Here is a 13175-nt window from a genome sequence, read left to right as displayed (position 1 = left end):
GAACAATAGAGACCTAAAAAGCCTCTTCAAAAACAGTGGAATAGTTACACCAAACAATTGGTCAAATTCATCAAAAAATTGACGAATGCCAAGTTCTAAATGCCTTTGTGCATGTAGACCTTGGCATATTTTTAAATCAGATGATGTGAAATTTGATTCAGGTTTTTTGTATGTATGTTATAACACTCAGACGTTTTTAGAAAGACGCAAATAAGTACGAAAGAGAAAGGAGGTGAAATAGAAATACTTTAAAAAGTCCCAACCCGCAGACTTCTGGGTTTAGAAATGTCTTGGATGGTTTTTGACGTTTCGTTTTATTGCCTTGCTTTGTTTCTTGGCGTTGCTTTTTTATTGTTTCTGATGTTACCGATTAAACAAGAAATATTCCACCGAACAAATTCAAGCGGAGCAAAGACCATATAACCGAATTAAACAAAGAAATGATTGAAGAAAGAGTCTAGCTTGGTAGTTTAAGCTTTGGAATATTTCACCCGTTCAAACAAAGTGATAGCCAACTTTTCTGTCTTTCAATTGTTTTTTTTTTTTAATGTCGTTTTCAATGAACGACAAAAGTAGGTTAAAAATTACTTCATTCATCCTTACATTATTTAAAAACGATGGTTTATAATTTGATTTTAAAGTGTCACCGCTAGTCAAAATGTTTTCAAATCTATTTGCATGAATAAAATGTCGCTACTTGAGTCCCTTACCCTCAAAATAAATGACAATCCAATTTAATGTTGACATTTGCAGGTGAGTGACACATTAAATACAGTGTTCTACAATTAAGTAAAATTTCAAAATTTGTTAATTTATAACAACTCATTTTAATTCGCATGTGATTTCAACAACAAGAAAATGAACCATGATTGGAACAAAAAATAAAAAAAAAACATTTTGTTTTCCATTGAATAAACTAAATTTTCAGTGCAAGAAGATTAAAACTTCTTTTAACTAAGTCTTGTTACGAATGACATTGGCTCCTTTTTTTCGAGAAAGTCCCACAAATTCTTAGCGGGGTTGAAGTCCGGGCTTTGGGGAGGGGTTGCTATTAGGTGGAGAGTGTTGTAAATTAGCCACATACGCACTTTTCGGGCAGTGTGTGTTTGGGTCAATACCTTGTTGAAAGTAGTAATTATTTAAAAGAGCCAGTTTTATCGCACTTTCCTTTGAATTTTTTTTGATAATATTAAGGTAAACATGTTGGTCCATGGTATTTTCTATTAACACCAGATTTACGACCGCATACCATTACTCCTCCACCACCGTGCCTTGCTGTCTTAATCGTATATTTGAATTTAAGGCTTCCCCTCGCATTCGCCATACTTTAACGTGACCAGCTGAGCCAAATACCTTGCGCCAAAAGTCCGTACTGTTTTCCAAACGCAATCCCCTTTTTCTATTAACCTCACTGATTAAAATCTTCCTTCTAGATAAATAAGAGTTAAATCCGGCTTTAACGATGTACTTTTCAAACTTCCACTTATCTTTCTTGCACTTCGGCATACCTTAACGCGACCATCTGAGCCAAATACCTTGCGCCAACAGTCCGTACTGTTTTCCAAACGTAATCCTCTTTTTTCTATTAACCTCACTGATTAAAGGCTTCCTTCTAGATAAATTAGAGTTAAATCCGGCTTTAACGATGTACTTTTCAAGCTTTCCATTTATCTTTTTCGCACTTCGGCATACTTTAACGTTACCATCTGAGCCAAATACCTTGCGCCAAAAGTCCGTACTGTTTTCCAAACGTAATCCTCTTTTTTCTATTAACCTCACTGATTAAAGGCTTCCTTCTAGATAAACTAGAGTTAAATCCGGCTTTAACGATGTACTTTTCAAGCTCACCACTTATCTTTCTCGCACATATAAATTGATCTTGGGCTCCCAAGTGCTTGATTTTTGTTTCATCCCGGGAAGTGAGTTTGGATGGATGTCAACCAAGCGGCTTATTTTCCACGCGGTGTTCGTTTTTAAAGTGCTTAATAACGTTTTGAACCGTGGAACGGCTTCTAAAAATAATTTTTGTGTTTTTGGTGTACGGTTTGTTTTGATTTTCATGAAGATCAATAACCAATCGCCTTTCTTCTAGTGTAAGCTCCTTTCCTCCCATTTTCTACACTTTTTCACCAAAAATTACACAGAAAATTTAAAAGTTCTAGATCAAACCATTGGCTAACGGTCATAAAAAGTTGCTTTAAAAAATAAAAGAGTCGCTAAGTGTAACATGACTTTTGTGGAAGATAAATCAAGAGCTTAACGTAATTTTAATTTTTCTTAGTATTTATTTATGGCAAAATGTTCATTGCTTGTTATTGAAATTAGAAACAAATATTAATCTGCTAAATTAAGTTCAAAATTTGTGAAATTTGGTGTTTTTGTTTAATATTTCAAGCTTTGTCACTGTATAATAATGCAAAATATCAAGTTCTGGAAGATTTAGTTTTTTTTTAATTTTAAAAATGTTTTACTCTTAGCCTTCAATGGTGAAAATTGATGCATTATTACCGACAAATAGTTTTTGAATAATTTTATAAATAGTAGGAATTCATTTTTCGTTGTAGGTAGATAAGTGTATAGATTAATTCAAAATCAAATGGGGTGGCGCAACAGTCCGTTGTGACTTACGACTCTCAACCATTCCTGTGTGCGAGTACTGTTGTCAGGAATGGAAGGGTCCTACAATTTTAGGCCGAATCCGAACGGCTAGTTTGAGAAAGCACTTTTTCATGACAAGAATTACTCTTGAAGGATTTGTCAATTCCTCGCAAGAGACAGTACCCGCGAAAATTATTATTATTTTTTTTTTTTAATTAAGGTGGCACAGGCAGGGATTGAACCCAAGACCCCTTGCATGACAGTCCAACGCTCTAACCATCATGCCACGGGTACTACGTAAAGATTAATTAGTTTTAAAAAAAATTATTAAAATACTAAACACCGTTCAAGTAAAAATAAAAGGTAATAATTATAATATTACTTCTTTGATTATATAAATATAAAAATAATAATAAACAAATGGAAATGTTTTCTGAAAGCTTAAATTTGTAGGTTTAGCTTTCATTATCTAAGGTCTCTTTCGATATGCCAGCCATCAAATCAAATTTTCTAGAAGTCGTAAATCCTCCACTAAATATTGCATATTTGAAGTATCTTACTTTTGTTTTTGATAATAATTTAGAAATGTCTAGTCTATCTTCCACAGTCCGCACATTTTATTTAATGTTAAGTTATTTATTTGAAAGCTACATACCTACTTGTTTGGTGGTTGTGAATAGAGATGGTATTTTATAAAACTAATCAAATGTTTATAAATCGAGCAGGAGTAAGGGTTAAGTTAAAAAAACTTGATCTAGTGTTGTTGTGACAGGATTTTTGGAACTAGTTTTGATGAGCTTTTTGAATTGTTTTTTTTCGGTTGAGAGTGCTTGATTTATTGGAATTATGTGTTCTGGATTGTGTGTGGTTGATATCATTTATTATGTATATACATAGGTGAATGCTTCTGTTTTTAAATTTATATGTTAAATGTATCACCTCACAACAGAAAACCAAAATTTCCAGCCCACACATTTATTTGTGGTTACATGTTCTTACATTCCGAATTTAAATATCGATTTTACTACATATGCGAGTATTAAAATGGAATATCAGCAACCAAATCTCATTTGATTGTAGAACAACACTTTTAATTTATTAGTGTAATTCCTCTTGAACAAAAAAGGTTTAAAATATAACAAGCTTATTTTAAAGTAAAAGGTCAACCAAGGTGAGCTTTAAAAACTTTAGTGTTAAATTTCTGTGCTTAATAATGCTCTTCTAAGGTTTGTGCGTTTCAAAATGTTGAGGTACGAAAATTCTTCTATTTGTATTAAAATGAAGTATTATCATATAAAATAGTCTCCAAAAAGAATTTTGTAATTTTTTGAAATAAGAAACGTAATAAAATGTAATTAACTCATACTAGTGCATCGATGAATTAATTATTTACATATGCATTATTACACTATTTTTAAAAATCAAATCATTTTGTTACACCTTTTATAATCGTTGTTATGGACTGGTGCATTTCATATTATATTTTTATTATAAAGTTAATTGAGAGAGGGCTAGTATTATTGTTTTTTTGTTTTAGAATAATTAGCATAATCAGTAAGGTTTGATGTTAACTTAAAAAATGTAATTCCTTTACTACATGTTTAAGATTCTTCGTTTTTTAAAGGTTTGTGGGCTTATAAATTACAAATTTTAACCAATTTTTACCTGATAGAATTTGAAAGTATATTTTGTAACACAAAAATAATAATAAAACATTTTATTTATTTTTCTACATCTTAACTAGCCAAAATTAATTCGCTGTTAAATAGACGCTGACATAGTATATCAAAATCGTACAAACAGATCTTGACTTTCACTAATCCTCCGAACCAGATAGTAACTCTTCTTTTGAGGAGGTGCTCTTCAACACTGGCAACCTACAGCAGTTCATTGTAGATCTCATGGTTTACTTCACCTAAGAGTGTAAGAATTCTTTATATCGTTTTGAAGAAAGTAAGAAAATTGCAACTGATTTATTTTAAAATGTATTTTAAAGAGTTTGGCATCAAGTTCTTTAATCGAAAATGCGTGCATTTGGTTTGTATCAATTTCTTCTTCCTTAGATTGGTATTAACCTTTGTGACTATCAAATGAAGGTAGTATTTGTTGGGTAAGAATGCGGCTTTTAATATTCGTTTTTACATCAACATCCTTGGCCTTCCGATGTGGACTACCAACGGCTGTGTATGATATGCCCATTAAATTGTGATCTGAAAAGCAATGAGGAATCAAAAACCGGTTAGATTTTAATGCTTCAAAAAATCAATCCTCTCTACCGTCTTAAAAGCGTAACCCTCCCCCAATGTTACTATCCATGTTATAGGTACTTACATCGAAGAGCATGAACAGCTTTCAGTTCAAGGTATATGCATCATAACCACAAATCATCTCTAGAGGAGTAAGCACATATTTTAATTGAGCCCGAGCGTAAGATAAGCATTCCGGGTGGTGCAAGTATTACGGTTGAATTGTTTCAGGAGAGGAATGCAACTGGTTATTTAAAGTAGTGTTAAAGTACTGGTAAAAAAGGGTTCCATACTGGCCAAGAGACTTAAGTAATCTGCAGGTGCACCAGCCGAGTGATGGGAATTATAATCAAGCCAGATCAGACCCAAACGGCATTTTTGGTGACACGTATGTCCTTTCCACATACCCACAATTTAGATATTTTTAGTCTCCTTGATGAAAGTGCCACTCATGGGTAGTTGATAAATTGTGTTCCAACGACAGTAAGCAGCATTGCGTTTTCGACGCATTAAATTTTAAAAATTTACTAAAAATTACCAACTAAGTAAATATCTTTTTTCATAACCTCGCCATAATAAAAAGTTAAGTTCTAAAAATGTCTTTGGAATTATTAAAACAAAAAAAAAACGATTACATGTTTGGAACTTTCCATATTAAGTTCTTAAAAATGTATTATATATCAAAGTGTAGGTCATAAATTGTTCTTTAAAACAATGCAAAAAACGATTACATGTTTGGGAACTTTCCAGATTAAGTTTTTAAAAATGTATTATATATCAAAGTGTAGGTCATAAATTGTTCTTTAAAATAATGCAAAAAAATATATGTAGTATGCCATAGCGAATGTGTTGAAAATAATATTGAAATTATTCGAAAGAGAAAACAAATACCTTTCATTTTATATCAATATCATTTGTATACCTGCCCTTTATCGCAAGATATAAGCACTTCCTTAAAAACTAGGAGTTAAATTCTTATACTGTATGTTAACCAACTTCAAACACAAATATCTTAAGAATCCAACCAACTATTTTGAAAATATTTCGCACACATAAAGTACTGAACTTCGCCTGTCATATTCACATGTGTATAAGATTTAAATATACATACATACGTTAACCTTATTTTATTATAAAAAACTTTCTTTCTACTTTCAGAATCTGCATCTTTTTTAGTGTCCTATTCCAGGTAAAAATAATACCTTATTTTAATTACAGTAATTCTTTTGTTTTATATATATTATGACCTTCTTTATTTATTCAGTTAGAATTAAATATACACTATGCATTGAACATGCGCATTCAAATTTTGGAAATGTCTCTCCGTTTAGTGAAATTAAAGAGTTACTTGGGTTTATCCAATTGAACAGTTTTGTATATACTGTTTCAAACCAGCAGAACATGTTTTTAGAAAATATTGATTTAATACCTTTATAAATTTAAACACCTCCAGATTTCAGAAATACAAACAAATTTAAATACTATCGCATAATTTAAGAAAAAACAACATTCTGTTATTCGATATATGCACAGAAAGCAAGATGAAATTTATGGTTTTTTTACGTGCCATAACCAACAGCATTGTAAAAAAAATTTCCTATAAAAATGCACATCACCATCCATCAATTTACCAATACCTAGAATTTCCCTTTATCGCAAACACTCTTTGGGACATTAAATATTAATCAAGATTTTTCTATATTATTGATTCCCGTCCATTATGTTGGAAGGATTCACTTAGAGTTGTTTTCCCTAGGGTAGGGAAAGAATTCTTTTGGTACATTTGTTAACTTTCATAAGTACCCTTAAGTAAGCAATAAAATATTGCTCAGTTTTCACTTATCTTTTTGCAGAAAGCAGATAAATATATCTATGCGAGAGATTCCCTAAAGACATAAAGAGGTATCTCAAGATTAAGAATATCTAAACTCGAATGCGACAGCCTTGGTGATAGTTGGCTTTTATTATGCTGGTTAAGAGACTGGCATTTGCTGACCGTATCTCAAAATGAATTACTTTCTGATTTTTTTCTGACAGAAATGAGACCAAAGAACCATGTGTTACTTACTTTGTCTTATGTTTTGCGATTTATCTTTTATCCAAAAACTATGTTTGAATTGAAAGTGTGTAAGAAACAATCAATCAAAGGTGTTAAATCATCTTTAAGCTTTCGCTTGACTTTTGAATAAAATCGATAGTATCTTGAAGCAATCAATCGTTCAAGTGGTTTGTATACCTACTCAATCTCTTTGGGTATTTTCTGTCTTTTCTTTATTGAAAAATAATCAGATAAATTAAATTATACCCTTATCTGTAAAATGATAAGAATATTAAATTCCATGAACCTGTCGACGTTCGTTGTTATAGTTATATTCATTCAACATTAAGAAGAATTCTTGCTTTAAAGTATTATGGAAGATATATCTTCGCAAATGAAATTTAGCTCTTTTTCACATTTAGCCATGATATGAACTCTAACGTTACATCCTTTATTTAGGGCCTGTGTAATTGGTTTGATCGACGAATAAAAGAAGGGACATAATGCGTGTGCGTGTTTGATGGTTTATGTATTAAGGATAAGGTTATTAAGTTAAAAGTTTTGAACACATAATTTCGATTTTTTTATTATTCACTTATATATTACATATTAAATGTTCGTTTTCTTTAATTTCTGTTTTAACAGAGTGTAATCAACTTAAAAAGTTAAAGTTGGCCTTCACATTACATTGCAGTTAAACACCCAAAAAATTAAACTTATAAATTTATGTACATATTTAACATTTAATTTTGTTCACTTCATTTCAATTATTTGTTTCTGCCAATCTAATACAAATACAACAATACTTAATGGTAAATGTTACTTATACTTTATTAAAATTGTAATTTTTATAATGTATAATGTTAGTATTCAATCAAATCAACACAACAAACTAGATCACAATATTTTTGAAAATCAATCAATTAAAAAAACTGGAGGATATTTTCCTAATACATATTTCGTGTCATTTCGTTTGTATAAAGTGTTGAATTAAATTGGGACTGCCTATTTCAAGCCAAGAGTCGGGCAGCTTCAAAGCCAATATGAGAAAGGTGCAAAAACTTTCAACACATTAGGTCCGACATACTTTTTTTGTATGTTCTCAAAAGCTTGAGACAAATTATATTGCAGACTATATAAACTACTTCAGGTTCAAAATGACAAACTTCGAGAGATGGGTTTCATTTATTATAAGAACATTCATTAAGGATTTTTGATAGGTGGAGTAGAGACACAAATTATATATGTAGATAGGTCCCAAGAATAGAGATTTGATGATTCTCAACAGTGATTTTCATGTAACTGTGATTGACACTATTTCAATATATCTTAGAAACGTGTTTACTAAAATGAACTTCCCATCCCGTCTGTCGATTTGTTTTCGTGTTCGGTTAAAAAAGTTGTTAGTTGAATTATTCTTAAACATTTCAAAACTATTAACAATATTTTTCATATAAAAAAATAGTTTAGTTTTAAAAAACTAGTTTTGTTAAATAGATTTTTAGTCGACAAAATTTGTATACAGTTTTAGTTGCATTTATTAAATTTTTACAAATTTGTATCCAATTAATTTGAGAGATATCAAAAAATAATATTTTATGAAAAAACGGACTCTTGGATTTTTATGAAAAAAAAACTACTAAATATCGAAAACAATATTTTCTGTGAAATGAAAAGAGTTTGAAGACAATTTTTTAATTTTTAAAAGCTTTTTGAGTCGTAAGTAAATTTTTACCAACTTTTAGTATTGTTTTTCGTTAGGTTTTTATTTTTTGTAAAAAAATAGATTTCCCTCAAAATGTTACTGAGTGTAAATATCTCGAAGATTTGAAGGGAAATTTTTTAGGTTTATAATTTTTTGTAAATAAAACTGTCGATTCTATTTTTCTTAAAATTTTACGAATGTTGAAAACAATATTTTTTTAAAAGAAAAGAAGTTTAAAGCCAACATATCAAATTTTTGAAAACATATTTGAGTCGAAAATCAATTTTTGCAAACTTTTATTAAATTTTTTGTTTAGGTTTTTATTTTTTGTAAAAAAAACTGTCAATTCGATTTTGCTCAAAATTTTTCAGAATGTTGAAAACAATGTTTCTTATAAGTTAAAATTAGTTGAAAGCCATAATCTCAAATTTTTGAAAAAATATTTGAGCCGAAAATCAATTTTTACGCACTTTGAGTAATGTTTTTTTTAAGTTTTTATTTTTTATAAAAAAAACTGTCAATTCGATTTTTCTCAAAATCTAACCAGATGTTAAAAACTTTATTTTTCGTCGCACAAAATTGTTTTAGATATACAATTATTTTATATTCGTAGAGTTTTCGAGGTGACAATTTTTTTTGATTTAAAAATAAACCGTTAATTGGATTTTTTTCAAAAAATATACCTGTTTGGTATCATGTTACAATATAAAATATAAAATTTAATTCAAGTCTCAAGCGCTTTTGGTACGTAAGATATTTAGGGTTAACCAAAATGTTCACCTTTTTTTAAACTGCTATGGTTAAATAAACCACACACGCAATTTTCTTGAGAGTGTTTTCTGTATTTTTCTGCATTGTTATCTGTATAGTGAAATTTATTTGAAGTCCATATCTCTACTGGTTCTTGATCTATGGACGACGAACAAACTTCGCAAACGTACGGACATACGAACGTACGTAAACACGAACGCACAGACATCTTTCTAAAAATCTTTTATTTCGACTCTAGGGACCTTAAGGGAAGTTAAAATTTATATGTATGTCTTTAATAAAAGCATAATTTGTATTCTTTTGTAACTATTTAAATGAAACATTGACTGACATCAGAAATAGAAGTATTTATTAAAAACAGAATAGGTTCAGACACGGTGCAGAAAGGTTATTTCTTCTAAAAAATGCATGAATTAGTTCATACGCTTTAAATGACCCACTTACTTTAGTTTTATTTTATGTTTAATTTCATCCTTTTTTAAATACTATACAGAAGCCTCAATTATTGAGAAAGAAGACAAAATCTAGATTGGGAACATTTTCAAAGTTTCTTAATACAAAAACACAAAAGATAGCCCCAAGAAAGTCCAAAAAACAATGCCTTAAAAGTAATCTTTTTCATCAACAACTTGGCACTGTCCTTTCTATTTTTATTTATTTTGTGTTCAATTTTATTTTTTCTTTGTGTTACCCTCCTATTTTAAATTTTGTTTTAGTTTTATTTTAAATGAAAAAGGCAAACATCGAAAGATGGTCCGTATTTTAAGAGACAAGTCTGAAGACATCTGATGTAGGTTGATGATCTCAGTTTTATTATTAAAGCTTATAAGTTGCGGTACACAATACACATTATTGTTCTCTTTTTAATATTTCCTTTTTATGTGTCTAACGTGAATGGAATTCAGAAAAGAACAATTATATTTTTTAGCCTAGATTATAATAGTTCACCCCATTTTAATAAAAGCCTTTATGTATTTTTTTGTTTTGTTTGTTGAGTATATTGAACGAGAAAAGTTTTTCCTTTATTATGTAGGAACCTATCTATTTTTGTCCTTTTCCAAACATGAAATGAGTTTAATAAATACACACACTATGCAGTGCTAGAAAACCATGTTTGTCTTAAATTCATCATTGAAAATGTTGACATTTCTCGACGTTTCAAAATACCTGGAATCTAAATATAATGTTTTAAGAAAGATGAAATAACAAATCATTGGTAAAAATGTATTTTGGACTCAAGTATATTAAGAGCTGAGAAGATACTGACTTTAAACTGTTTTCATCCCATAAACATTGTTGTTAATATTTTGTAACTTTAAAGGACAGTGTTTCTCACAAAAATGAAAATCCGGTTAAAAACAACAATTCTTCTCTTCAATGAAACTAACGAATGAATCAAAGATGCGAATTTAAGGACTTACAACTTCCCACATCAACGTTCAACTAAAACAAGTTAAACCATTATGAACATTATGTTTGCCCTTTTAATACTTAAAAATGCTTAATTTTTTAACACTTAAATGAACTTTGATAAGTCCGAATCATGTAAAATCTGTGTTGGTATTTTATTAGGTCATATTGCTGTATGACAGTTTGAAGATAAAAATCTTATATTATAAGATTTTCAGATTGCTCAGAATACCTCACCTTCGGTACACTAGTGACCCTAATTACTGACTCAGTTATTTTTCAAAAATGTCCAGTACGTACACTGCAAATGCTTCCAAATTCCCGATGCAGGATCGTCTCTTCCGTCCTCATATTTAGTTTTTAAATTTTGTGTGGTAAATATTTCGCAATAGGTCTATTAAAACTCCCTTAAGTTTGAAGACTTAGCTCAAAATAAATAAGAACATAAACAAAAATAAAAATCTAAAAAGCTAGTCCACGAGGCTCATCAACTTAGTTCGGCATAACATTCATAACATTCTAAAGGACAAAACAAAAATATTTGAAGATATTTCTTTTAAGATAAATTTTAATTAAATTTTTCGTCTACTTAAAGAAGAACAAAAAGAAATTTCATCATTTTCTTTGTGCAAGGATTTCCTTTGGAGACAATTTTTATGTGGCAAATGGTTTGGGGTTTTTATGTGAATTTTTTTCTCTATAAGGGATTGTTATTTGTGCACACACAAATAAGGACTAGAATTAAGTTGTGTGACTAAAAGGATTTGACTCGTCAGCGGGGTAAGAGTTGGTGGTAAATAATGCTACCCCTTTTTTTGTGATGTAGTGTTTTTTGAACCTTTAGTATTTCACCATCAAAGCTTCTTTGTTTTTATCTTAGGTTCTTTTGCGTGTTCGGAAGACTTCTTTCACTAATTAAAAGTTTTTTTTGTCCGCCTCTCTCAAGTTGAATTACTAAGAGAAGGTTATACAGGAACTAAACAACACGAGCTTCTGGCTGTGATAAGATGTTCGTGGTTTTGAAAACAAACGCCAAGCGAGGTTCTTATTTGTTCGCCATAAACCATTAATAGCACCTGATGGAACTGATGAGCAGTGAGCACGTCGCCGCGCCGTGTCGTACGTACACTTTCCCAACAAACTTATGTGTGTGCTTTTAGTAATATTATAATTTGAAACTTAACGCTTCCATTTGTGTTTTTGGCAAATGTTTACATTGTGTTCAAGATTAATTTAAGCTTAATATCAATTAAAGCTGCTTTCGGCATTACCTACTATCTTGATTTTGGGAAATACTAATAAAATTTAACATCAGTGCTATGTTTCTGCTGACATTAATAGCGAGTGTTTTAGCTTTTAAGTGTGCGTTGCTTAAGGTTGTTATTCGGTGTACAAAATCCATTACAGCTACAACTGTGGTTCTGGCAATAATCCATTGAATATGTTTATGATATATCCAGATATGTTTTAATTCTTAATTACCTTGTACGATTTTGTGTATCTCAGAAATTTTGAGTGCTAAAAGCCTATTAAATATTAAATTGCAATATTATTATGAATATTATTTCAGACGTTATTTCATTGTTTTGTAAGTTTCGGATGCAAATGCCTATGTTTGTTACCGTCTCTATGACTCGTATTGGTATGACGATGCATTTCACGTCGTTTCTATTATTGTAAAACCATATTAAAATGCCTTTTTATACAAGATAATATTTGGATTGTATCAATTAAAGTGGAGTTGTATTATGTAAGTAATGTTTTCATGTATTTCATCCGCACATAAACGCAACATTTTAATATAATGTGATTACCTACCAAATTTTAAATAAAAATAATAATAAATACTGTTCTTACAAATGATTTACACAAATATGAAAATCAGAATTATTTGTACATATACACTATACACAATTGATAAACAGAATTTTGGAACTTGTACTTAGATTCAATGCACGTGTTTGTGATATAAGGGAAGGATAGTTTATACTATGAACTTTATTTGTTTCCTGCGGTTTCTGCTGTTTTTTTAAATATAGAAATTTCGATCCTCTTACTCATGGAAATCCACCAATTTTTTTTTGATGACTTAAATTTGTTGGTCTTTTGAACTTCAAAGGAACTAAAACATTCTAAACGCACAACAATTTTTAATTGTAACAAAGCCGGCTAGTAAATTTCGATTATTAAGTAGTAGTAGTAGTAAAATTTGTGATTTCATTAGGCAGAAAATTGATTTACATATTTGTTTTAAGAATTCACAAAGTATAGCATTGGCTTTTGCCGTTAGCCAGAAATAAAGAGTTTAAATGTATTCTAATTATATATATAAATTGAATAATTTGTTTTCTATAGTTCAGCGCCGTGCGGACGAAATTGGACAATGTTGTCCAGTTTTCATCACTGA

General features: G+C 30.0%; 1 protein-coding gene across 2 annotated transcripts in view; it reads left to right on the top strand.

Annotated features, from left to right (window-relative positions):
* The window catches only part of LOC129944637 (uncharacterized), a 173637-nt gene that overhangs the window by 92751 nt on the left and 67711 nt on the right, over nt 1-13175 (top strand). The window contains exon 3 of one of the 2 annotated variants that reach the window (XM_056054202.1): nt 6003-6033. The exons of the other annotated variant lie outside the window; for it this stretch is intronic. The gene's annotated coding sequence lies outside the window, so the exon portion shown is untranslated. The remainder of the gene's footprint in view (nt 1-6002; nt 6034-13175) is intronic. 2 annotated transcript variants of the gene reach the window in all.

This window comes from Eupeodes corollae, chromosome 2 (assembly GCF_945859685.1).
Source record: "Eupeodes corollae chromosome 2, idEupCoro1.1, whole genome shotgun sequence".
Classification (NCBI taxonomy): Eukaryota; Metazoa; Arthropoda; class Insecta; order Diptera; family Syrphidae; genus Eupeodes; species Eupeodes corollae.
This window is presented reverse-complemented; position numbering and strand designations above follow the sequence as displayed.